At 42.6% G+C, this 23,842-nt stretch overlaps 1 protein-coding gene across 7 annotated transcripts in view; it reads left to right on the forward strand.

The window, feature by feature from the left end:
• POMGNT2 (protein O-linked mannose N-acetylglucosaminyltransferase 2 (beta 1,4-)) overlaps window positions 1-23,842 on the forward strand; it is a 33,769-nt gene that overhangs the window by 7,140 nt on the left and 2,787 nt on the right. The window contains exons 1-3 of one of the 7 annotated variants that reach the window (XM_075053432.1): window positions 7,308-7,347; window positions 7,982-8,094; window positions 8,625-8,739. The exons of 4 other annotated variants lie outside the window; for them this stretch is intronic. The gene's annotated coding sequence lies outside the window, so the exon portion shown is untranslated. Of the gene's footprint in view, window positions 1-7,307; window positions 7,348-7,981; window positions 8,095-8,624; window positions 8,740-20,729; window positions 20,880-23,842 lie in introns of those variants that run through there. 2 more of the 7 variants (XM_075053442.1, XM_075053403.1) reach the window with 2 other exon arrangements.

Genomic DNA, 23,842 nt, shown 5'->3' on the forward strand with positions numbered 1-23,842 from the left:
CAGTCCCTCCTTAGAAAGGAGATCTCAAAACTTTTCTGTTTTTATTAGGGTACCACCAGGTATCCTATTAATTGTAGTATCCCAGTATCCTAATCCTGAATCCTAATACCCTAATAATTCTGTAATGAACTAAGATTTTTGGCAAATTAGTATTAACCTTTGCAGACATATCACATATATGAAAGCAATAAGCAACTCTGAAATAACTGTAGTAATTCTTTTCTTGCTGGCTTAATACTCAAATAATTAACTAAAGCAGGGTTTTCTGATGTAAAGGTCCACAGTGCAATTGCATTTCTTCACACACTGACAAAGATAATGCTGTACTTCATAAACCAGAATCCAAACAAGCTATGAACAGTTCAGTTTTGTTCGTTGTTTTTTTCTGCCATAATTTGAAACCCCAAGTAGCAATTAGGCTGGTGACAAGATAAATTTCACAACTTATCATTCTTCATTTTTTTAATTGGCCAGACCAGTAAAGAAGTGATTTGTGTTTGAACTTTAAAGGTTCTTAGTTTATATAGTACTGGTAGAAAGCGTAGTACAGGTACTTATGAATGGGTTGGAAGGAAGCCTGTTTGTAAACAGAGATGGGATTGCACTGCAAAGGCACATCCAGGTGTGGTTCTGAATGCAGACTCTCCCTTCTTCTCCCTCTCAAAGCCATGGTGGTTATACTGGGCTGCCTGCACATTAGATCCTGCCTAAATGTTGATGAAGTTGGAAGTCACCCTTGGGAAGGCAAAAAACTTTCTTCCATGGAGGTTTGAAGCTGAAGATGACAGTCCCCAAGCTTATGGGACTCTTGCAGTTTGCTAAGGAAGAAGCTGGAAAGCATTTACTTGCCTCCACTTATTCCTGTGTCTCCTCAGTGCTACTTCCTGGCCTGGGGAATGCGAGTGCCCTTCTGTAGCTGTAGAGAGACAATGTGTTAAGCTGACCGGGCCAGTAGAGCCTGAATACAGGGAAAAAGTAACCACTGTTTCATACTCTGATCTTCTGCAGTTCCATATTTTGTGACTATCAAATAAGGAGACTTGGAAATGATCCAGCTCCTGTGCTGTTGTAGGGAAGGGACTGGGGTATGCAAAGATCAGTGTGCGGGTACAGCAGCTCTCCATGGTGATGGTGGGTTGTGTTGGATGGAGCACTGTTCTCATACTGATCAAGCATCAGCTCAGCTATTGTCAGAAGAAGTAGACTTTGGAGGAACCCTCATAGATGGAATATGGCCAAATTCTCTGCCTGTAACATGTTTGATAGCACTGCACGGAGGTGAGGCTGGTCTTCAGTCCTTAAATGCATTAAATTAACTCTGGGCGAGCTTGCTGGGAAAAGGGTAATGAAGCAGGTCAGAAATGGGATGTGTGTGCTCAAGCACATGCAGTGGGCTTAATACTACAAGCAGCATTCCCCCAGGCACATGGCTGGGGAGCAGCCAGGCCATGGAGCACACTGTGCTGTTTGTTAAACATATCACAGTCCATAGATGCAGCTGAAATCACTTGTCCAGGCATAAAAGATAAAGTCAGTTAGGAAGGAGAGCAATTGCATTGGGAGAAACTTGTGAGAGGAGCTGGATGCAGTCTAGTGTAATGCTGGCTGTGTAGGGCGTGTACTAGCCAGCACCCTCTCAGGGGTTGCCTGAGTCCGTTGCAGCAAAAATTTCAGCTTCTGATAGTGGAGACTGATGAAGATCTTGACACATCTATTCTGTTGTTTCAGGTAGAGGTGGCTACTGAATGGATCTGCAATGTGACTGACGTTGTGCAGTGCTTCATCTTTATTTCATGTGACGAGGAGGTGGGAGGGAGGAGATTATTTGAAGTGCCTGGCTAGAGACAGAACATAATTTATCAGTGTTCATTTCTCTGGAAGGATACACAGCCCATATATAATTTAGAAACATGTTAAAAAATAGGGAGCTATTGTCTTTTAAAATCAGTGAGCACTCAAGTCTGTTGGTTTAAAATCTAGTTTCTGTGATACATAAATGCACTGCTGTGCATTTTGTGTTTATAGTGTGTGTACAGTATAAGTGTTACATCTAAAATGAACCAAGAAAGTATGTATAAATAGTACTGATAAAACTAAGCCCTTCATAAACTCAGAGTAATGTGTATTTTCCCTATTTAGGCTGAAATACCTGGAACCGCACATGGATTTATCCTAGTCAGTTCTTCTGAGATCACATTTAATATAGAAGTTCTTTTCATATGTGATCTGCAAATGGATTTTTTTGTTTTTCTATTCCACTAAGTATCCCTTCCCCCACTTTTTTTTCCATCTCCCTTTGAGTCTTTTTCACCTTTTTCTGATTCAAGCCTGGTGATGATATGCTATAGCTAAATTATCAGAGGGGGAAAGAGATATTGGTGTCCTCCACCTTGCTGTTGAAAAGTCTGTATTTTTGTTTTCTGCAGTGTACTGAGACCAAGAGAAATGAACAGGGTGTTGCCATCCTTTATCACAGGCAGAATGATAAATTACATGTCCTGGAAAGTTTAAAGACATGCAAGAATGCAAATCCTTGGCCTATAAGGATGTGTGGTTGGAAGTGCTGATCCAGCCAAGACTTAAGCACATGCTTGAATCTAAGCACAAGCATTGCTTCCATTGGGTGTATCTACCTGGCACCATGCTATGTGGGGTAAGCAAAGCTCTTGTTATGAAAGGAGGATTGATTTGTTTTAGTGGCTGGAAGTAGGAAAAGGAAATGAGCCTTTTCCAGTGACCTGGAAGAGCAACCTGTGAGTAGTGGAGGTATTGCTCTTCTGCATTACTGTCCTTGACTCTACGGTGTGAACTGATGTAGGTGGAAACCCTAACAGTTTGGCATTTGCTACCTTACAGTGCATCTATCCATTTCCCCTCCTCACTTTTCACACTCTGTCCATGTCTGCTAACCACTAGCAGAACACCTTGTCTGTAGTAGGTGGTACGGTAGTGTGGTGCTTCTGCCTAGCAGGGCTGAAGCATTCAAAGAGACTGAGGATGTTACAAGGGAGTGCATAACTTTTCCTCTCTTGCTAACAGGGAAATATGTAGAAATTTTCAATAATTTACAGTTCAACCCTTTTCCCTCCTGCCCAGTGTAAAAGCCTTTGAACCAAAGCTCTGTACACTGGCTTGCTCTCCACCAGCCTGAGAAAGAAACCTCTTGGAAAAGTGTCTAAAGGAGGATTGGGTTTTTTTCTGGCTGCTGATGGCAGTGTGCAGTAGGCAGAGTGGTCTAGATCTGTTCTTCATCTGGTTCTTATTATGGTTGTCCGTTAGTTGAAGCACTCTTTTTGGCTCTGTTTTCTTTCCTCCACTTTAGCTCATTTTCATGCCATGTTTCTTGCTCCTTTGAATTTAATGGCATGTGTGCTTTCTGAGGAAGCAGTGTATGCTCTGGGTGCTGTCTGTGTGCTTCTGGTGGTGTGAAGTTGTCTACCCGCTTCCTGCTGGATTTGAGCTTGCATTCTAACTGGGAGGGGAGACATAATATTTGTGTACAGATGGAAATGTTTTTCTTGGGGTTTTTGGTGCTGAATTAGATGTCATCCCTCTTGCATCCTTGAGGCCCTAAAAGGGAGATAGGGGCTGAGTTTTCCTGATGTGCTAATTTTATAGCATTGTTCATTTTCACTGAATTACCTCCAAGTGGTCCCAGAGCATTGCAGCTGGCACTGCAGTTCTCACATCCATCTCCTGTGTTTTAAGTGATTTTATTTACTTCATACAGTGCAATGAGGTCTCAGGCTCATGATTGAAAATTCCTTGGTGCTTTACTGATAAACACAGATCAAAAAGATAATCTCCAAGTCTGGTCTTTTTTTCTCTGGAGCAGTCTTTGAAGGTTACACATTCTTCTGCTGTACATCCTTTGTCCAAGCGTGTCTTCTTTTTGTTCTCTATTCCCTTCCTACTTGTTTCTTTTCTTCCTTCTCTTTATTTCAGTTCTATGTCTTCTATATTCTTTTAGTTTGCTTTGTTTATGTTTGAGAAGAGACACACCTGAGTTTAAGTATAGTTGGCTATTTGGACTTAGCTTAGAAGCTTTCCTTAGAAATGCTTTGTAAGTGAAGGCCTCAATAATTTTCCCCTTAAAGATTTTTCACTGACGGCTGAAAAGTTTCACTAACTTTTCCCACCTTGCCTGCAGCTTCCATTGCCACTTGACTGTCTTGTGCACCAAAGCTTGCTTTGCCATACCTATGAGAGGCTGTGCTGCACAATTCTTACAACTGAACCAACTGACATTTCCCTTTTCCATTGTAAAATATTTCACCTTTTTCTTTCAAAACACACATTCAAGTGTCTTCCTCTCTCCTGGCCTTTGACTCTGCCTTATAAAACTGAAACAGAGATCTAGATAATTATTGACAGCTGGACTCTGCACAGTTGCATCCAGATGCCCCTTCTTCAGCTGCTAGATGTTCTCAAGACCACACATGTGTAAAAAGGGGCCAGGGGGCATTTTGATGTTAAACAAGGATTGCCTGGTTCTTGTGTGGAGATGGCATATATGGAGATGGGGATTAAAAATGAGAGGAATAAGAGTTTATTTGATAACAGAAAGGTTTTTTGTATTTGTGAAAAATTGGGGTTTGTACCATCCAGCTTACTTGCCGAAGTTCAATGGAGAAAATGTAATTCTCAATAAAAACGGTTTCATTTTTTGATTGCAAAGATTTCTTTGTATATAGTGTTAATTTCCTTTCCATCTTTTTACTGGTTTACCTTAACAATTTGATTACATGTATATTTTTTGTCTTGAGAGACAGTGGGTGTGATTAAACTCTGTTTTGCACTGTTCTTATGTAATTAGCAGAAAAAGATGTCTCAAGTCTGATCTGCCTGCTGCTTTATTGCTCAAGGAGCAAAGAGGAGCTGAATTCTGGGATTTGGGTCCTTGCTTGGAAGTCCTTGTTGTGTAAACTTGGCATAGGCTACTTCTGTTTCAGAGAACCATCTCTTTCTTCAGCTTAGAGCTGTGTAGATACTAGGACCATGCTTGCATGAAGCCAAGGAAATGAGTTTCCTAGTCGTGTTCTATGTACCTCTTGTATGAAGTGGGCTTGCAAACAGATCTTTATTACTCACCTATTTATGCTCTCTGATACAGTAATCGGTAGACCATATAGTTTTTAAAAGATTCCTTTATGAAGTCTTTTGGCTAGCACTGAAAAATAAGCTTTGGTCCCCCTTCTCAGAGCTTCCAGTCTTCAAAACCAGCCTGTTTGGGTTGTTTCTGCTACATTCTTCTCAAAGCCATGCTGTGGGTTTTCCATTGCTTTCGCCTATTATGTTTTAGGTCCCACTTTTGCATACTATTCTCTGAGTAACACTTATTCTTGACAGTTTGGTTCCCTTCAGTTGTGTTCTAGTGTGAATGTGTTTTGTTCGAAGAGTGGTACACAACTGAGAGTTTAGACCCTGATTTCTTTAAGATCAGAAACCCATGTACAGTTTTAAGCTGTATGTGAATTTTGGATCACTGGTGACCAATGAAACATCTAAGCACAGTCTGTGTAAAATACTTTGGCAATTGCAAATGCCTTGAAGGAATTTGGAACCATGTGGGTCTGTCTCTTCCTTTGTACCAGAAAAAAAAGCTCTATTTAGTTTAGGTGTAGGGGCTGCGCTCCCTCTTCTGAAGAGTAATGCTTTGTATCATCAATGATTCCCTGGATGCGATGGGGTTTTGCATTTGCTTCTGGCAAGCACACAGTCAAATGTAGTTACCAGATGACCACAGTCCATTGCATGGGGCAGTCACTGATGAGCCTCTGATGCACTGGAAATGAGTTAGCTGTGAATTGCTTTGTGTCTTAGTTTGCTGTTGGTTTCCCCTCTCCCAGCTGGCCACTTGTAATGTAAATTGGGTGGGATGTTTTTGGTTTGTGAATTGAAATCCCTTTGCACTGGGAAGACTAGTTTACAGTGTTTGGTCCCTGGGCAGATAAGCCTTTCACCCATACACGTGTGGACAAAAAGCCCACTTCAGAAAGGTGTGTGACACCAATTTCGTGACCTCTTTTTTTGTACTGACTTACCTTATCACAAGCTCAGTTGCATGACCCAAACCAGACTCAGGCTGTTCCTGCTGTTGTGAATTTATTTCAATTTTTATTTCAATATTTTCCCATTTATCTTTCACAATAGATGGGAGGAGTGGAGGGAGGGAGGGAGGGAAGAGGTGGAAAATAAAAAGGTGCACAAGGATTAATTTGCTGTGTAATTTCCTCTTTCAGAAGGAGGGAGATACACAGCTGGGAAAATAGGTTATCAGACCTCTAAGCACATAGATGAAATATTGTCCTTTCTAATAGACGCTCTGGTGTCGTGCTGAGGTAGTCACTTACTCAGCACTAAAACTATATGACCAGATTCATTTTGAGGAGACATGAGGTGGTTTCCTGTGCGTGTGCATTTTTACTGCCTTTAGCTAAGTTAGGGCCCTTGGGGCTTATCACTTTTTAATGATTTGTTCTTACCCCTGCTCCTTGCTTCTGGCTGTTTGTTCTTTACTACTTAGGTTATTACTCATGTTCATGCAGAGACCTGAGAGTTAATAGAAAATGAAGATTGGAGTTGCTCTTCCCTTCCCTTGTCCTATAAAGTTATCTGGGACAGCTTCACGCACGTTTATATATGGCTTTGCAGCTTCTTGGCTTCTGACTGTGTTACAGTTGTGTCAAAGGTATAAAACTAAAGCTGGGAAGCTAGCAGCTTATTGAAATTAATTTAAATTTATAAAGCCACTGATTAATCATCTTTTAATGCAGGTGTAAACTTAAGAGCAATAGATAGTCTATATACTAATTGTAATCTTTTGTATGAATTTTGTAGTAGTCATACATATGTATTATATACCTACATATATATATTTAGCACAGAGGTCACAAAGTCAAGTCATTATACAAAAAGTTCTCTAGTCCTTGCTGAATTTATGTGCATGTCTTTGTCCCATTGGAACACAGGGCTCTTAGGTACACGCTTGTCTTTAAGCGTTGAATATATTCAAGCAAATTAAAGAAGAGGAGTTTTATTTTAGTATATTTTAGTTTTTATTTTAGTATACTTCATCACCTTGATGGTAAAGAAATGGTGGTTATTTTGTGTAACCTTAAGTCACTTAGCAAGATGGCTGTTTTCTAGTCAGTCCTCAGCCTCCAACTTGGGTGCTTTCTCCTTTCAGATACATGCTGCATTAATACAGGTGCAGATCTGAGTCTTCATAGTTGCAAGAGGAGCTTTTTGTGGCTCCCTTTGCCTTGGAAGAAGTGTTGGCTACCTCAGCAGGCTGTTTCTATTGGCCTCCAGGACAGATAAGGACATCATTCTGCCATGGAGCAGGTAGAGTTGAACAAGCCAAGGCAGGAAGGTTCTGCCTGGGATGACGTATGTCCTTCATCTCTGACCCCTTCAGACCTGGAATGGGTCTCGCTGCCTGTGGCCGATATAGATGTATATTTTAGTCTTTTCTCCAAGGTCACAAGAACCTTTCTCTTTGATGATGATGGGTGTGTCAGCACATATGTTTTTACTACATCTCATCTTGGGAATTCTTTGCAAGTGAGAGGGTTCAGACCTGCTCCAACCCTCCCTGTACTTGGGTAATGTTGCAGGGTTTTCATAATGGCTAGATGGCCTCAGTGGGGAATGGCTGCATCAGCAGCAATGCTAGCAGAAGTCTAGAGGTAGAGAAGCACATCTTTATGTAGGATGCTGCCTGCAGTGCCTTTGATGTCTTGAAATACTGCATAAAGTAGCTGAAAGACCACTCTTTTCCTGTCCTTGCAATTATCTGCACATGAATCCAGAGCTGTATATAATGAATGGGGGCAGATGTTTTTAAGTGGAGTTGTTTTATACAGCAGTTGGTTTATCAGTCTGATGTTGCTCTTCTCTCAGTGACAGTCAGGTTACACTTCAGTTATTTGAAGAGATTCTCATTGCCAAATACTTGACTCAGCATTTGACTCCACAGAGGCAGCAGATCTTGCCAGTGGGAAGGAAGGAAACAGAAATGAGCTGCTGTGCCAGGGTTGGGTAAAGAATCTTCCATCATCTAAGGGCCACCAGTGAATAGCAACTATGTCGGTAGGTTTGCAGATGTTTCTCTCCCAACAGATGCTTTCTGCTTTTTGTCTGAAACTTTCACCTTCTTGTGTGTATTAAATGTCCTATCAGCTATTTATGGGAGTGTTGTAACCTCCACAGAGGTGGGATGAGAGGGCTGTAGAGAAATGATGCATTGATTTATTGGTGGGATTTATGGGGCAAAAATTAACACCTTATTTTTTATTACTGTTCAAATAAATATAACAGCAAGTCTTACACAAAAAAACCCACCCTCAAATCAGGCTTGAACCTCTTCTTCTTGCTGTTGTGCCCTTGATAAATATGCCTAGATTCAGTAGTCCTTCCATGAATTTTCAAGCTGCCAAGGGCATGAAGAAGTTCTTCCTAGCTATTGAACTGTAAATTGTTGCATATGACACCTGGAGGAGTTGGAATGGTTTTGTACAAGTAACTCAGTGTATTCATCACACTTTCCCTATTGCGTGCAGTGGTTCACGTTGAAGCCGAGAAAGATGATTCATATTGCTTTCTTCTCTTCCCACTGTCAGTAGCAGCGGTAGCCCTCAGAGCAACATTCGAAACAGTAAATGCCTGGCCCACAGCCATGTGTTACTACTGCTCTGCTGGGCCCTCTGATGATACTGTAATCAGATGAGAGACAAGGTAAGAATTGTTCTTTTCCGCAGGGAAAATCAGACTAGGGTATTTAAGTACTAATCGAAAAACAATTTTAAAGAAGTGTTTAAATTGGCCAGCAGACATTTTTCAGTCCTATGGCCTATGCTGTCAGGAAACACCCTTTTTTTTTTCTTTTTTTTTTTTTTTCTCCAGTATAAGTTATTTTAGATGATTTGTGAGACTTTACGCTCTGTTCTGAATTTTCATGTGAATATTAGCACCCCTGGAATATGCTGCCAACCCAGAACATGGATGTTTTGTGCTCCCTTAGCATCAGTCTAAGTGGTTGCACTAGAGGGGGAGTATCCAGTAACTGTGCTCCTATCAGTTGTTAATATTACACTACTATCATATGAATAGGGTTGGGTTATATGCTGGCTATACCCTTTAAAATGCGAGGCTGTGGTGTACAGCTGTGGCTGAAGGGGCATTGGAGGTAAAACAATCTGTTTGCAATTTTGGGACTCAAAATGGCAGTAAACCTTTTTATTTCCCCTGATTTGATTTAGATTCTCCTTCACCTTGGCTTTGAACTACATTCCTGTCATGCTGCTGTGCTAGGTACCTCCAGGCATTTGTCAGAGACTGGCTAATTGAAGCACACGCTCCACCTTGGATCGAAACTGCCATTTTGATCAAGATTGTAGATGCTGCTGTTGCTTCCTTGTGGAGTTCTTTCCATGAAGTACTAGGACTTTGGTTTGTAGGTTTTGGTTCTTGTCATGGTTTAAACCCAGCCAGCAACTAAGCACCACGCAGCCACTCACTCCTCCCCCCCTGCCCTCAGTGGGATGGGGAGGAGAGTTGGAAAGAAGTAAAAATCGTGGACTGAGATAAGGACAGCTTAATAATTGAAATAAAAAATAAAGTATAATAATAGTAATAATTGTAATGAAAAGGAAGTTAATAAAAAGAGAGTGAAATATAACCCAAGAAAGACAAGTGATGTACAATGCAATTGTTCACCACCTGCTGACTGATGCTCAGTCAGTCCCCGAGCAGTGATCTGCCCCTCCTGGCCAACTCCCCCCAGTTTATCTACTGAACATGATGTCATATGATATGGAATACTCCTTTGGCCACTTTGGGTCAGCTGTCCTGGCTGCATCCCCTCCCAACTTCTTGTGCCACTCCAGCCTTCTTGCTGGCTGGGCATGAGAAGCTGAAAAATTCTTGACATAGTATAAACGCTACTTGGCAACAACTAAAAACATCAGTGTGCTATCACATTATTCTCATACTAAATCCAAAATACAACACTGTACCAGCTACTAGGAAGAAAAGTAACTCTATCCCAGCTGAAACCAGGACAGTGCTTCAGGGTTTTTAGGAAAGCACAAAGTCTCTGAACATACCAGAAAGTGGAAGCTGAGGGCAAAGGCAGCTGCAGGGAACAGTCCTGCTGTAATTCTGCTTGTGAACTGAGATGTTCTCATCAGTTCTGGAACTGCAGCCCACTTGCAAATGGGTGCATAATCCAATAAAGGAGTGAAATGCTTGGACATCTTAAGCCCTGTCCTTTGGATACTTCCACACACTTGTTAGCTGTTCACCCCTACAGATCTGTCGAAGTGCCTGACAGTTGTGTTGTTTAGTCTAAAATGCAAGTTTGTATTTCTGTTATTTCTCTTCTTTTACATACCTTGGTGCCTCTGTGATTTTCACATTCAAGGATGTTTTTCCTTTCAACAGCTATGTCTTGCTGTGGTATTAGCATCTTAATTTCCTAAGATGTCTGTGAGACTTACTGGTTGTGACTACCCTGTTTGTCTGAACAGACAGGAAAAAGAGGCTCTCTTCTTTTTCCTCCACCCTTCTTGGGACGAGTCCATGCTGACAGGGCCTCCAACTTCAGGCTAAGTTGTGGCTCTGGGGGTCTCTCAGGCATGCAGGAGGCCACATGGCCCTCTGCATGGCAAGTGTGGATGGGGGTAGAAGATGGGAGGAAGGTGTGCTGGGAGCAGAGCATGCCAGGCTTATGGCTGCTCTACCAGCAGTTCTTTCAGAGCAACAGTGACAGAGCTGATAACCCTTCCTATCCTTTATCATGTTTAAACTGTCTCCTGTGATCTTGGAGGCTCTGACTCCTGCCTTCAGCCCTGGAGCCCATGCGGTTGTGAATACAACCTTGGGGTACACAAGAGGGTTTGATTGTTGGTGGGTTATTCACAGAAAGCTGCTGCCATTGTTGTGGCTGCTGGTGTGGTGTGTCCTACCCAGATCCCTTTGACAGCTTCAATCTTTTCATCTGTAAAATGGGAGATGTGTTTCTTCAGGTGATAAAGGCCTAATATTAAAGTGTCGTTTGAGAGAAGGCAGACAATCTTACTGCCACCTAGGCAAAAATAGTTAACAAGTAGTGGGCTGTGGGAAGCACCATGGTGAGGCCATGAGCAATACCCAGGGGTCTTGCAGGCAATGTTTTACCCTTGGTTTCTCATGTCAGTCTAGGTGAACATCATTTACTTACCAAGCTGCTCTTATGAGCATGAATTATCTCTGCTTCCTTTACAGGCACATTGGAACTAATTACATTTGCAGGTATGCAGTTGGCATAGCTGTAGGAGAGGGAGTTGGTTTATCTGTGTCACCCTGCTGACCTGTCATTGCTTACGACAAAATGGGAACCTGAAAAAGCACAAGTGATACCTAACTTGAGTCAGAACAGCTACCAAAGCCATCTCCTGCCTTGGGAACTAGCAAGTGACTCTCCAGTGCCATTCATCTGAACACACATTGCATACAGCTGCAGGAGCAGGCCATTATGTCCCTGCAGTGATCCTAGGGTAGGATCCATCCTAATGGGGATGGGGGGATTGTTAGCGTGAATATTTTAGCATTTGAGAAATAGTGTGCTTTTCCATAACATGTATATATTTTATATGTATAAAATATGCACGTATCTGTGGAGGAGAATAAATAGCTATGAATTTGTCAGGTTGATGTAGAGTCATGTAACCTAAGAGTGTGTGTGTGTGTGTGTGTAAAATGTGTTTTATCATACTTACACCTTTGTAAACCTAATATTTATGTAAAACTTGCATCCTGCATCTCTTAAGCCTGGGAGTATGTCATGCTTGAAGCAGTTGAGCAAAGTGGGATTTGGCCATTGAGATACTCTTCAAAAAATACCTTTTTCCCTGTCAAAGTATATTCTTGCTTAGGAATTTTCAATATTTGACTGAAGTCCTGGTCCTTTTGACACCAGTTTTAGTGTTAGCTTCTGCAGAATCAAAATGGCATCATCTTTGTGTGGAGTCCCAATCTTGATGTCCAGAAACCTAATGCTTGCTTTGTCTCCTTGTGTATTTATCAATACAAGGACTCTTTTTTGTCAGTTCAGGCATGAAATTTTTTTGTGCTCTCAAGCTGAGATGCACTTTTGGTTCAAAAGCACTGCAGGAAGAACAATTTGTTGTAGACCGTACTTCTGGGACTATAAATAATAAATGCTGTAACTTGGAATGACACAGGCACCGCTGCAACATATACATGCAAGGCAAAGATTCAGTAAATAATGATTTACCTGCTCTTTGTCAGTCTTAAACCAAGAGGGATCTATTCAGACTTCTTTGCTAGCTTGATGAGTTTTGTTTGTGCTGTACTGCTTTTTAGGAGTTCTAAAAATGTTTATTGTTTTTCTTTGGTGGTGCTGTTTTTGGAGGCTGCAACTTTATGAGAGAGATTAAATATTTATCAGACTCTTAGTTCTGAGTGAAGACAACCTGTTCAAACCTCACCAACTTGCAGTAGGCTGGTGGTGCTTACTGTTTGAGAAGAGCTTGGGACTGCCACTCTCAGTTCTTTATGGTTCAGTAGTAATAGAGAGTGATTATTTCAGAGTTGCTGGATTTATTTGATTATGTGTTTTTCTCCCCTTAATGATGTAGTTTTGTTCAGTTACTTTGTGGTATGGCAGATTGGCAATAGGACCCTCTTCAGGAGTGGGATTAAACTACTCAACTTCATGTGATGTGATAAATTTTACCTGTGAAATCTATGCATATACCTCATTCCAGGAGTAGATAAGAAGCTTACTCATAAATACAAGACCAGTCTGTAAACATTGTACTTTCTTTGCCATTAAAGTCAAAGCTTCACTAAGATAAGGAACCCAGCGTGGTGTCTCTGGGTTATCAGAGATCCCACTGATAAAGTCCCTAACCAGAACTGAAGTTCTGTGGAGTCAGTGGAAAGGCTGTCCGTTAGCATCAGTGGAAGCTAGGTCATGCAGTGGAGCTTTCCGAAGCGCAGAAAACACAAAGTCAAGATGTGTTTTCTTAAGTGAAGTCAGCTACAAGTCTAACTCCACGCCTTATCTTTCAAAATTCAGAGGAAAAACATCTGACTTGTTCCACACGAGACAGCACCTTTGCGTTCAGAGGGTCCAGAGGGCAGTGAGATGAGCTAAAAAGAGAAGGGTGACTCTGGATATCCTTAGTTCTGACAGGACAGGCTGGGGACACTGGGTGGGCCTGTCAAGGAGGGGATCTCTTTTATTTGCTCTTTTTTTTTTCTCATTTCCCCCAAGCATCTGTGATCAACCAGTGTCCCTTTGCGATCCTCTCAGGATGGGCATAGGCTCATGCTGTAGTTCAAAGTCCACCTTGAATTGGTGGGAAGAGGTGGCACAGGCCTGGAAAGGAGGGTACTGAGGTGGATGTCACCTTGTCCTGTCAATCCTAGTGCTTTTTAATGTTTCCAAGTGGGCCAGAACTATTTTGCTTGTTCTGTACCAAGAAGGCAGAGGTGTAAAAGCAGCACTCCAGAGCAGGAGAGAGAAAATATCTGTTTTATTTCTGTGATGCCCTAGTTTAGTAGATACAACAGTTGTATTTATTCATCATGTTGGCAGGCTTATTTTTGAAGGTCTAGTGTTGTCAAGAACCTTTTGTCAATTTTGCAGAATGTTATTTGGGTTTATTCTTTGTTTCTTTCAGCTTATTTTTCTTCTGTATTTGGCTTTTAACTGGCAGTCAGAAACCCAAGGCTATAAATTCCATGGTATTACTGTGTTTCTAAGCATGTGTGATGCTGAATGACACCCACATTTCTCAGCTCTGATGGTGGCTGTATTCAGGCTGGGGGTCTTGTGTCCTGCACAGAACAAGTTGTGATATTCCTGGGGCTGCTTTGTGCCTCCCAGTTTCACCAGATCTCTACCTCAGGACTACCCTGTTTTCGTCTTATATTGGAGAAAGCGCTGCCTCTGCTGCATCAGGTAGGAGAAGCTGGATGAGGGACATGCTTGTTCTGAGGCAGTCAATCTATGGGCTGGGATGGAAGAGGAGAAGATACCCAAGTCCTTGATTGCAGGTTGTCTGCATGAAGTGGCCTCCCCTAGGGTGGAGTCCTGACTTCAGTAAGGTCAGGGTACTTGGTGAATGAGGGACCTGTCACCTGTAATAACTTGAAACACTGGTGGACCCTTGCCCCAAAAGTTGTAGGGTATTGCAGTACTTGGTATTGTGCTCTATTGCTACTGTGATTCAAAACGTATCACCCCTCACTGCCCTGCAAATGTTTCAGCCTGTCACTTGCCACAGATTGATTTGGCAGGGCTGCTTTGCCTTCTTGCATGGAAACAGAAGGTTTCTCAGGGCTGGGGTCATACAGTAAACAGGGGTTGTTCATGGACAGAGTGACTGCAGACTTGATCAACAGTAACCAGCCCAGGCAGCATGACTCCATAGTGCAGTGAACCACCACAGATGCTGTAAATCCATTTATCCCCTCCCTCATATGACTTCCAGCATGATTTGGGGAAGGTAAGAAGCTGGAGACACCAGTTTGCGATGCATATTTAGAGAGAGAGTTTAGGTAACATGCTAACCCTTGTAGCTGCCAGACTTTCCTAGAAGAGAGTTTTGAATACCCTGTATCTTACCGAATTGCATTTTTTAATGCAGAGCCGTTTGAACTTTTTCATTTTGGCAGTAAGGATAATTCCTGCCATGAGCAAAAACCTAGGGATTCTTTTCTCTGTGTTCTTATATAAAATGGTTGCTCTTTATGTGAGAATATCTGTGTGACAGTTGGACTAGATGGTCATTGTAGGTCCCTTCCAACTGAAATAGTCTATTCTAAGTGTATAGCCATGTGCGTACATGTGGGTGTTAGAGGACATTTCCTCCTCTTCATCATTCTTATTTCACCTGTTAAGTCTGACTTAAAGGGAAAAAGCCTCCCAGATAATCAATAATATGAATCCTGCAAATATACAGACAACACATTTGCAGCGAGCATTATATGTTTGCTTGTGATCTATCTACAAATATGTTCCTATAGGGCTGGGATCTCACTCCTAATAACTGTGTTCAGTGGTGTGACTTCCTGCCCTGCCATGAGCCTTTTGGTGAGTGCCGTCAGCAGAACTGGGCTGCTCTTCTGATCCCACATGTAGATCCAGTTGCAGGATTAGGACTTGCAAAGTTCCCAGCCAGTACCGCCTGGTTTGCCATCTTCAAGAAGCTGCTCAGTCCCCACAGGTTCAAGCTCTGCTGAGAAGGTTGGTATAAGACACTTTCGCCTCCACAACCTGCAGCTTGTATGCAGGAAGAGACTCTCTTATAAGGTCCTGGCTCATTTTTGTGCCTTTGTATTTAGGAATTACTTATTTTCACAGTAAAAGATAACTTCATTTTGAAAATACTGTTCCCCAGATCACTGAAGGAGGGCACTCACAGCCTTGTTCAATACTAAGCCATTTGCTGACCATCACAGCTGGGAAATTGCTTCCCAGGTGCCAAGGGAATTGCTAGGAGGCATGCCGAATGGCTTTCATGTCCTCCAGCAAGGGGCATTTTTTTCCTTTCTCTCCTATTGTTTTGTTCTTTTGTGTGAAATGTTCAGAGTAGTAGTGGCAGTAGCAATGATACTCAAAAGCAGGATTTCTAAAATGTGTCGCCCCCCCAAACCAGTTTACCGCCTGTCTCCCAAGACATGCTTAGCTTTGTGAAACAGCACGATGGTGTTTGTTTCAGTGTGGCCGCCCGTTGGGGATTTGCAGGAATACTGCAGCAAATCATCCTGCATGCAAGGCTGACCTCTGGGAGGCTAACAAATTGAGGTGAGCCAGCTGGAGCGATAGGACACTGCCGACAGACAGAGCATGCTCAGACCTGGGGGAGAAAGGTAGTTTAGTCTGCAGATGGTGCATGGGTTACTGTGCTGAGAGCTGTTAGATACGATTTTTTCTTTTTCTTTGTGGTGGTGGGGAAAGAAGAGGACTGGAGAGTGTTTGTTCCCCTGCAAACCATAGCTTTAAGGTGTCTTTTTTTTTTTTTTCCTTTCTTCTGTGAAAGAGAGGCACCGGATAGCATTTCCTGTTATTTAACAACACCAGGTATGCGTGCATGTGCTGAAACACTAATCTACCAGTGATAGTACTTCCAAGATTAAAGAGGTTGCAGATGCTCTGAATTACTATGTTTCTTTGCTGGGTGTTATTGTAACTGTGCTCTGTTTGCTGTGCTGATCACATAGACATAAGGCTCTGAATTCAGTTTTGTTGGCACTCCTGGCTGCGGTGTACTTTCAGGGGAGGGGGGATTAGCATGTTTTTTGATATTATCTTCTTGCTCCCCCCACCCCACCCCGCAACTTCACAATGAATCTCTCCTCTATGGCTGTACATGTGTGGGAAGGAGGTCAGTAGTTCATTTGTAATCCCAGGTCTTTGTAGTCCCTCTTTCTTTGACTGGTGGTTTGCTTTATCATTTTTAAACAAAAGTCTCATGGGGAAAACATCTTTGATCTGGACTAAATTCTGTAGGTTTTCAGAAATGTATTTCTTACTGGACAGGTGCTGATTTGGGATTACTTTTTTTTTTTTCACCCTCCCCTAAAAACATGCTAATGTAGAGCTAGTGGTAACCAAGGATTTTCACTGTTCTTATTGGCTGCACTGTGCTCCGAACAATTTCGGCTCCTGCTTAGAATTTGCAGCACACAGGAGCAGTCTTAGGCACCATGCTGATGGGAAGCAAGGAGAGCTTGGGCTGTAAATGCTGCTAAGCACCAGTCCCAGTATCCAAATAACACAGGTACTCTTCCCGTTGGAGAACAGAGAAATAAAGGATAGATAAAATACAGAGAATAACAAATGGCAGCTAAAGCCCAAAGGCACAGTTGGAGTGGCTGAAGCTCATCTTGTTCAGTACTTTGGGATTTCGCATTATATTCTTTTAAATTCACTTTTGCAGCATTAGTAAATTTTCCCTTCAGCCACCCCCATTCGGTCTTTGCTTTAGGTAGATCACTGAAGTAAGATAAACCTGCTGCTCTCTGACACATTTTTGTTTCTGACAAAGGTACCTTGCTTACACACTAAAAGGAAGAGACCAGGCAAAAGGAGGTTTTTTACTCGTATGACAGTGCTGTTAATGCCAATATAACATTATAAGTTTCGATGGGATACTCAGGTGAACAAAGAACGGCTGGAATGAACTCTGTCTGTTAAGCTTCCCCCTCTGTCTAGCCATGAATATTTTGAGTACCCTGGGTTTTCATGTCTAGGCTTGTGACTGTCAGAAGGTGAAGACTTGAGGGTTGAGTGAAATACTCTTTTTTTTTTTTTTTTTTTTTTCCTTTTTCAACTCATTTTTCTTACATCTCCCACCTCAAGCTTGTTTATCAGAAGTGCATCTTATTTAGGGGAATTTTCTGGAGATCAGGATTAGTTTTTGTTTGAGTAAAGGATTTCATACTCCATATCATTCTGGATAGAGAAGAGATCTTGGAAATGTGGACCTTAAAAGCCCAAGAAGTATTGTTTTTAGTTTCATACTTTTAGCTCAGTTTCGTGGCTTGCTTATATGCATTGACTGCTTAGTGTTGGAATTTTTTTTTTAACCTGTTCTTTTGTAGATCAAGTCAGCAGTATCAACAAATACTAAATCAGTGGCTGCTAGTCAACGTGAAAGTCAGGTTGGATCTCTTCCCGTCCCACCTCTCACAGACTCTGAAATTAAATGGAAGAAAACTTAGATTTTCTATTCATAAGCACAACTGGAAGGTGTCCAGTAGCCACCAATATTCTCCTGTTCATACTGATGGTATGTTTGCAGTAGGGACCGTTGCACAGAGCCTCAGTCTCCTTGGTTGCAGTCTTGTATAGAAAGATTTACAGTTTTGCTTTCTATTCCTCACTTATGCTAAACCATAAAAACTGAAGATAAACCTAATTTTGATCACAACTCTGTATAGATACCTAAGGTTTCTGTGAGACTTTTTTTTTTAAATATAGTTATATTTTTATTTTATTTTTTCTGAATAAAGTTCTATTTTTAAAATTTTACTTGAAACTACAGAGTTAGGGTGTTCTTATTTTTTGTATCCCTTCTTTGTATCAGGCTTCACTAATGATATTTATATCTTTAACTGCTGGGTTTGCTCCCTTCGAGAATCTGCTCTTTCCCTGTTTAAAAAGTCAGCACTTCTACACTTGGCTGCTTTTTACAGAGAAAATGTTCCAGCATATCAATCATTCAGTCTACCATCCTTTCTTTAATGTCATATGTACTGTGAAAGATATATGTATCTCATTAAATAAATACAGTGAATAAGATAACAGCCTTTTGGGTTGTTGGGATTGACTTGCTTGTAGTTCTGTGGGAATCTGTGACAGAGATGGGAATAAAAGCGAATTCTTGGCTGCCAAATCCTAACTCCCCATCCTTCCAATCGGGAAAGTTGCCTTCTAGCAACTTCTGCTTTGAGCATGAATGAAGTAGGTATTTAAAACTGCATGTATTACATATACTGCATCCCTAGCTAAGCCTCTTGCATCAGAGATGGGAGAAAGAACAGAAGACATTTTGCAGGGGGAATGTGAAACGCCATGTTTGTACTGTTTTCTTTTCCTGTACTGGTCCTGGAAAGCCTGTCTAGCAAGAGATGGAGCCAGGGGTGGGGAGTGATAATGGGGAAAATGTCCCTGAGGAGGGAATATCTGCTCCCACTGTGTTGCTGTAACAAGAAGGGTCAGGGTCCCCTGACCATTTCCGGCCCATGGTGCTCTACCCCAACTCTTTCCCTTTCCTGTGGCAGGAGCAGCCCCAGACCACTTCCAGTTGCACCACATTTCTGGGAACTGTGGAGACGGTTCTGCTTGGACACTGCTGCCATGACTGGCAGGCCCTGCATGGGAGCTGGTCAGCTGGGCCAAACCCAAGTTGGCCTCCATGTAGAGGCATTTCTCTCTGTGCACAGAATGGTGATGCTGTCTGGAAATGTGTGTCCTTCATGCTTTTTTTCCATTTTGTGAGGTTTTTTAGCCTGTTGTAGCTCTGGAAAACTGAGCATTGGCTTGGGAAGTGCTTGGGCAGTTGGTAACAAAAGCTTGGCAAGGCCTAAGTAGACAAAAACAGCACTTGTCATTTTGTTAATAGCTGCAGGACTAGGTGGTCCCCCTTTAGACATGCTGTTCATCCTGGTGACCCTTGTTCTCCCTAATGAAGCTCTTGGTTTTTTCCTTTGGGGGTCTTCATAGTGTATGTTTATGTCTTTTTGTTTTTGTTTGCTTTTTATCGTGTAGGCTTTGTAGCTTTTCTCCCAATTTCCTACCTAGATTGTAACTTTTAAAATGGATAAGAGATTTAAAACACTGTCCATCATATTAATAGCTTTAAAGTAGTGATTCATCCTACCCTAGCTTCACAATTAAAAAAAACAACAGAACTCGTCTCTTAAATGAATCCAAACAGTCCTTTATGCTAACTGCCTATTAGTAGAAATTCATCTCTCCCATCCCATCCACTCTGATCTCCTTGACATGTTAAAAAGTGAAGAACAGTGTCTCCATCTATGCTTCCTGTTGCTTTCCCACTTCCTGAGGATGTTTAAAACATCAGATGAGTGGCAGCTAACAGGCAGAAGGTGCTACTGTGTCCAGACTTCCATGGGAGTACTATGGACCTGCAAGGTGCTCGAGGTCTCTGCCAGAGGTGCCAGATGCATGCTCCTGAAGGCTTTACCTGCTCAGTGCTAGTTAGAGAACCAGTAGTAGCTGGGCTGAGAGGATGAAGCTGTGACCCTTTTGCTAAGTGAAGGGGGACTGGAGGAAGAGAATGGGGTAAGCTCTTCATGCCTGTGATCTCTTGGAAAAAGAGCAAAGATGACCTGACCAAAAATAGAGTCCCTCCCACAGGCTCTTAGCCTCTGGAGAGGCATCCATTGAGGCTGAGCTGCAAACCTCAGGATATGCTTTTATTTCTATTGCAAAGTCTTGAGCTGCCCCTATGCCAGTGTGTTTGTTGAGCTTCCTATCTTTGACTCTGTGGCACTGTAAGTCAGCTGCCCCAGCGCTCTGTCAGCATCCCTGCTAAGGAAATCTGCTGCTTCTGTCTCCCTCTCTCACTCCAGCTCCTCCCCTGCAGCCCACTCCTGTCAGGAATCCTCAAGGACGCATCCCGTCCCCTCCTATGGGGCATCATTGACCTCTGCCAGCTTGGCAGTGAGAAGCTCAGTGCTGCTTTTACTTGCATGTCTCTTCTGGCCAGGCTCTAGTCTATCAGCTGTTGCATCTTCTGTTGCTGAAGGATGGTGCTTTAGCATTTCAAAGCAGAGAGTAAAAAAAGTCAGTCCATGCAATTTCCTTGGTAACTGGGACGCATTGCTCATGTGGAGCAAAGCAGTCATTATCCTAGTGTCACTGGGAAGTGAGAGGGTGGATGAGTGTGGTAGGGATGGCGAGGAGATAAGTCTGTGGGCAACTGGGGGTGTGAACAGCCGGATGCTGACCTATATGTGGAAAGGAAGAGCACAGAGGACTCTGCTCTTAAGGAAGGTAGCAGTGTGTCTGGCCTGCTACTTCTGCAAGTGCTTTTCAGTTCTTAAGATGTTCTCCTGTGACACTGTGGGAGGGGAGTGGCAGCTCTAGACCCATTTTGTGAGGGACATTTAGTAATGAAAGTTTAATTTACTGTGAAGCAGATTTTTTCAGGTGGAAGATTAAATGCTTTCACCTGTTTCAGAGTTACCTGTTGCCTCCTGGGAAAGTTTCCCATCCCAGGACTACTGCTGCTGACAAGACTTAATGACTGATCTCAGCTTGGGGGACTGAGGAACCAGGAGACGTGGAGAGTGATTGCTTGCCTTTACCCCCTTGGTGCAGCCCCTCCTGGGTATGTAAAAGCAAACAGCAGGATGTTTTGTTACTATTTATGTTCTGTCACTCTCTGAAGGACCGAAGATTTTTGTTCTCTAAGGTCTGTGTTCACTGAAAGTGTCAGATTAAAAAAAAGGTGGATGATAAAATGTGGGAAAACAGGCAAAGAATTAAGATAGTTCTCTGAGTACCTGTGAAATTTTCCTTTCAGTTCTGCCTGCGACACCTCTTCCTGTCCACATCCCCTTGTTCACTTCCATCAAAAGCAGCTTTCAGCCAAGCAGCATGAACCAGGATTTATGAACTGGCAGTAAGGAACAGGAATGGATTCCTTCAGCATTGCTAGCTTTTAACATTCATTCCTGACACCTGGTTGGCTAAAGCACATGCACTCACTTCAGCTAAGTGCAGGGAAGTGAAAGAGCTGCAGTGAGGGAAGAGATGGAGGAGGGCCTTGCAGGTGATTTTTATTAGAAAGCTGAGTTGTTCATTTGTAGCCATTTAGTGGGTATTGCTGTAGCAGAGTCTGAAATGAAAATTGCTAACCTCTGAACATTGGCTGCATCCATCAGGCTGCATCTCTGAAGTACCTCTTATGCCCTTCCCTTGGGGCTGGAAGGGAGAGAACAAATCAGTCAGGGGTGAAACATTAGAACAGGCTGTTTCTAAGGAGGCCTGTTCGGCTCAAGGGGTTTGTAATGGTTGGCAGAGCTCTCCACCACTGAGATGCCTGTGAAATGCAGGTGGTATCGGTGGTGTTTTTAGGGACTGCTGGCTTCTAATGCCTTTGAAACACCCACACGTAGGCCCTCTCCCCGCCATACTGGAATAATAAAGAGGCCATGTGGTTTTTCCCCTCTGCCAAGTTCTTGCAATGTTCATTGACTCCGCTGAACTTGTAGGTGCTTTGTTCTTCTGACCAGCAGTAAACTTTCACAGTGCCCACAGACTGGCCTTCATTTGAAGTGTGTGCTTGTAGCAGAGGACTTGATTGTTAAAGGTCTCCTTCACATACTGACTAGCAGGCTTTGCACATAGCTGCTCGGGCTCAGTCCTCTCCTTGGTGATGCTGCTGAAGTCATTTAAAGCTGTGCTCGCAAGCTGAGAGGTCTGTAGTGGAGAAGTTACATGGAGAGTTGGATGATATCCTTAGACATCTTTCAAAGATAGTGAAGAAGTAAAATGGAGGTTTGGAAGTCTGGCACCAACAAAATGACTTAAGATCCATCCCCATCAAAAATTTATTTTCCTGAAAACTGGTTTGGTTGCATTAGCAGAGCCTGAGTGATATACCACTGTACCCAGTAGGTTTCCATTCAAGGCTGTCCATGGAACAGCCATGGTTGAGAGTTGCAAAGCCATCAGGAGCAGCAGTCATCAAGGAAAGATTGAGAGGCGATGTGACAGCCATCATTTGTCTGTGCAGGATATTTGTGGCACCTGCAACAAGACCAGGTTTAAATTGCTGTGGTGGAAACAAAGGCTGAGTGTTAGGAAAGAGTTTTATCACAGTCCTTCGTGCCTTTATTGCAAGAGACTGGCTGAAGAGATGAATGAGTATTAAGAATGAGATAGATAAGCATCTTTTGGGAGTAGTTTAGGGAGAGCTGATCCCTAGTAATTAGACGACCATTCTGGGTCCCTTCCCATTTCCTTTTCCATGGTTGAAATCAAAGCCAACACCTTTTTAATTTGCTGCTTGCTTTTAGGGAGTTGCTAAATGAGGCAGTTTTTCAGACCACTTGCCAAAGGAGGTGGACTTCATTTCTGTTTCATTTGAGTAGCTAGAGCTGCTCCAAAATTTATATGAATTTGTTGCTCAGATCCCCAGAGACCACCTCTTGAATCTGTGTGGCTTACAGCTAGCACTCATTTCTTTGGCATTATTCAGTCTCCCACGTACCTTCAGTTCTTCCTAAGACAGGGATCCCACAGGCTGTTGGGACCTCACAAACTGTACGGATCCCTTCTAATTTAATTGAATTCCATGAATGATTCTCCATTCAATTCTAAGCTGCATGAACCAGATTGCAGGGTCAAGCTTTCAGGCTGCAATATCTCTTTTTCAAAAGAATTCCCTTGGCGGTAGAGGAGGTGCTTGCATTGGTCCTAAATATGCCTTGCTGTCTTCTTCCAGTCTGCCATATAAGAACAAGCATCTCTGGGTTAAAATGCTAAGGGACTATTGCTTGGGATGTTGGAGCATGTGCTTGAGACATTGCTTTTTTTTCCCTCCCTGCAAACACGTCAAAGGGAGTTTAAATTGCTACCTTTAAAAACTGCACCTAGAAACAGTCTAATCAGGTATATACTAATCAGAAACTTCCCTTCCTAAAGTTCCCCATGAGTCAGGGCTGCGATTATTTACTGACTGACTAGCAGTGAACCTTGATGCCTAATGAAAATTGGAGCCCATAAATACTGTAGGTGAATCAATATCTCAGTTGAAGTTCACAGTTGAAAATAGAATCGATACTCTGATATAAGCCAGTAGTGTTTCTACATAGAAAGAAAACAGTGGCAGTATTTCTCCCATAACAGAAAAAGAAACAGGGAGGCCTTGGAGCAGCACAGAAAAGATTCTCAGGTTGGGCTGGGAAAACACCAACACTGGAAACACTTCAAATGTATTACCTTCTCATTTGTATAAGGGTTGGCTGTGCTGGTGCAAGTCAGACTCTCACTAATGAAGGTTTGATTGCTTTAATGAAACATCAGTTCCTCGCATAAAGAGCGGAGCTCTCCTCTCTCCCATGCCAATGTTTCTTTTGGAAGACAATGGCAGCTCCTAGCCTTTGATCCTGGATTGCAGCCAAAGAAACAACTGAGAGACTACAGGGCAGTCCCTGGACCTGCAAGTCCTCTCCCAACCCCCTGAATAAAATTGAATTGAATGTTATGTTCACCAGTTCACATTTCACATTGGAACGGAGTGTAGCAAAATCTATACTTGGCAATACTCCTTGTAGTATTGTTACC

Source organism: Buteo buteo, chromosome 2 (assembly GCF_964188355.1).
Source record: "Buteo buteo chromosome 2, bButBut1.hap1.1, whole genome shotgun sequence".
Taxonomy (NCBI): Eukaryota; Metazoa; Chordata; class Aves; order Accipitriformes; family Accipitridae; genus Buteo; species Buteo buteo.